Source organism: Rhincodon typus, chromosome 45, assembly GCF_021869965.1.
Source record: "Rhincodon typus isolate 14 chromosome 45, sRhiTyp1.1, whole genome shotgun sequence".
NCBI classification, from domain to species: Eukaryota; Metazoa; Chordata; class Chondrichthyes; order Orectolobiformes; family Rhincodontidae; genus Rhincodon; species Rhincodon typus.
In genome coordinates, this window is record NC_063376.1 from 6,764,996 (window position 1) to 6,768,243 (window position 3,248).

Sequence of the window (3,248 nt, forward strand, 5' to 3'; positions counted from 1 at the left end):
ACAGAGAGAGAGCGAGGGAGAGACAGAGAGAGAGGGAGAGAGAGAGAGAGAGAGACAGGGAGAGACAGAGAGAGACAGGGAGAGAGAGAGCAAGAGTGAGAGAGATAGAGCGAGATAGTGAGAGAGACAGAGAGAGTGACAGAGAGTGAGAGAGGCAGACAGAGAGAGACAGACAGAGAGAGAGAGACAGGGAGAAACAGAAAGAGAGAGAGAGACAGAGAGACAGAGATAGAGACAGAGAGAGAGAGACAGAGAGAGAATGAGAAAGAGAGAGAAGAGAGAGACAGAGACAGAGAGAGAATGAGAAAGAGAGAGAAGAGAGAGACAGAGAGACAGAGAGAGAATGAGAAAGAGAGAGACAGAGAGAGACAGAGAGAGACAGAGAGAGACAGAGAGAGACAGAGAGAGACAGAGAGAGACAGAGAGAGACAGAGAGAGACAGAGAGAGACAGAGAGAGACAGAGAGAGACAGAGAGAGACAGAGAGAGACAGAGAGAGACAGAGAGAGAAAGAGAGAGAAGAGAGAGAGCAGAAGCGATTGATAGGAACGTCCCAGGGATGAGAAGCCTCAGCGATGGGGATAGATTGAAGACGTTGGGACTGTTGCCCCTGGAGAGGAGGAGGCTGAGAGGGAGAGATCTGACAGAGGCTTTCAACACCATGAGGGGGACTGGGCTGGACAGAGGGGATAGGGAGAGAAGCTGTTCCTGCCCCTAATAGGAGCAAGAACGGGAGGGACATGGATTTAAAGTGATGTGTGAAAGGAGCAAGGGGGAGGTGAGGGGAATCTGGGACACACTGCCTGGAAATGTGGTGGGGGGGCAGGTTCAACTGAGGGATTGGAGAGGGGGCATCGGATGGGTATTGGGGTAGAAATGGGGTACGGGGAGATGAGGGGGAAAAGGCAGGAGGATGTGGGATTTAATGGAATCACTGTTTCCCGAACTGCACCAGGTACAACGCGAATACCGATGAAGGGTCACTCACCTCACACCTAAAGCAGGTCACAATGATGTTACTGCTGAGCAACTACATGGTATGATCCCACGGTGGGGGGTGAGTGGCTTAGGACTGAGAACTGGCCTCTCGTCAGCTCTTCCTGCCTTCAGTCTAGAGTCTGGAACAGCAACAACACTGAAATGGGCAGGAAGGCAGTTCACTCACAAGATCTAGGTGGATATAACAATTCAGGTAAAGGGTGAGACCCGGGTACAGGGTGAGACCGGGTACACGGTGAGACCCGGGTACAGGGTGAGACCCAGGTACAGCGTGAGACTGGGTACAGGGTGAGACTCGGGTACAGGGTGAGACTCAGGTACAGCGTGAGACCCGGGTACAGGGTGAGACTCGGGTACAGTGTGAGACTCGGGTACAGGGTGAGACTTGGGTACAGCGTGAGACCCTGCTACAGGGTGAGACTCGGGTACAGGATGAGACTCGGGTACAGGGTGAGACTCGGGTACAGGGTGAGACTCAGGTACAGGGTGAGACCCGGGTACAAGGTGAGACTCGGGTACAGAGTGAGACCCGGGTACAGGGTGAGACTCGGGTACAGGGTGAGACCCAGGTACAGGGTGAGACTCGGGTACAGGGTGAGACTCAGTTGCAGCGTGAGACCCGGGTACAGGGTGAGACCCGGGTACAGCGTGAGACCCAAGTACAGGATTACCTGTAGGTACAGGGTGAGACCCAGGTACAGGATTACCTGTAGGTACAGGCTGAGAGAGGTGTTGGACTGAAAGGGTTAACAGTGGGACTGCCAATGGAACTCCCAAGTGATGCAGAGAAGGGAAATTTCGAATGGTGCAGACTTCCGCATTGCTAACCCTTTGGGGCCCTCGTTCTGAGGGGGACTGGTTTCGGGCTTAGAGCCATGAAATGAGATTCTCTGATATGATTTCCCAATGTGGCAAAAAGAGGGCTGTGTGCGAGAGACAGGCATGTCGGGTCAGGACTGGTGTTGGAATACTGGAAACAGACCGACACTCTCTCACTCTTTCACTCTCACAAAGGAAGTTTACAGGGTTCCCACACAAAACTCCAACCACGGAGCAACTCTACAGCCTTCCCCACTGGTTGGCAGGGCTGGAGTTAAACAGGAAAACATTTCTCACACAATAGGCTTCATACTCAGCTTGTAATCTTCCTTTGTTTTAAAGGAAACCTGCTTTGCTGGGAAATATTTACCAGGGCACCTACAGAGTGTATCGGTAGAGATTGAGGATAACTCTGCAGCTTTAACACCCTCACCCTGGATGGCCAAAGGCACAGACCTGCCCCCAGGACCCTCTTAAAGACCAAGGGGAGATATATCCCACCACCCACCCCTCACAGATCCCTCGTTTCCCCTTGTCCCCCCGTGACACACTCACCTGGCAGCTCAGTCTGCAAACATGGAGAGCCCTGGCTATAGGAGGCCCCACCTGTGGAACAGGTAAGGAGGGAGGAGCCAAGATAACACAGGAGAGGTCATAGGTCTGTGTGTGAATGTGTGGGTGCGTTTGTGTCAGTGTCAGATTGTGCTTGTTTGTGTGTGCACACGTGTGATGCACGTGCGTGTGTGTTTGTATAAGTATGTATCAGAGGTGTGTGTGTGATTGCGTGTGTGAGTGTGTGTGAGTGAGTGTGTATACATGTGTGTGTGTGAGTGTGTGAGTGCGTGTGTGTGAGTGTGTGAGTGTGTGTGCGTGTGTGTGTGTGTGTGTTAGTGAGTGTGTGTGTGTGAGTGAGTGTGTGTGAGTGAGTGTGTGTGTGTTAGTGAGTGTGTGTGTGTGTGAGTGAGTGTGTGTGAATGGATCTGTGTGTGTGAGTGTTTGTGCATGTGTGAGAGAGAGTGCGTGTATGTGTGTATGCGTGTGTGAGGGAGTGTGAGTGTGTGTGTGTGAGTGTGTATGTGTGTGTGTGAGTGTGTGTGACAGTGTGTATGTGTGTGTGTGTGTGAGAGTATGTGAGAGCATGTATGTGTGTGTGAGTGTGTATGAGTGTGTGAGTGTGAGTGCGTGAGTGTGCATGAGCGTGTGAGTGTGTGTGAGTGTGTGTGTGTGTGTGAGAGTGTGTCTGAGTGTGTGAGCGTGTGTATGTGTGTGTGTGAATGTGTGAGTGTGTATGTGTGAGTGTGATTGTGAGTATGTGTGTGTGTGGGTGTGTGTGTGAGAGTGTGTGTGAGTGTGTGAGAGTGTGTATGTGTGTGAGAGTGTGTGTGTGAGAGCCTGTATGTGTGTGTGTGAATGTGTGAGTGTGTATGTGTG

At 51.8% G+C, this 3,248-nt stretch overlaps 2 protein-coding genes across 2 annotated transcripts in view; one reads left to right on the forward strand and one right to left on the reverse strand.

Moving 5' to 3' along the window:
- The window catches only part of LOC125487774 (activated CDC42 kinase 1-like), a 23,082-nt gene extending 20,659 nt beyond the window's left edge, over positions 1-2,423 (reverse strand). The window contains exons 1-2 of the mRNA XM_048620042.1: positions 2,373-2,423; positions 988-1,117 (exon numbers count right to left, since the gene is read on the reverse strand). The gene's annotated coding sequence lies outside the window, so the exon portion shown is untranslated. The remainder of the gene's footprint in view (positions 1-987; positions 1,118-2,372) is intronic.
- LOC109925754 (ephrin type-B receptor 4-like) overlaps positions 1-3,248 on the forward strand; it is a 190,249-nt gene that overhangs the window by 9,696 nt on the left and 177,305 nt on the right. The window lies entirely within an intron of this gene.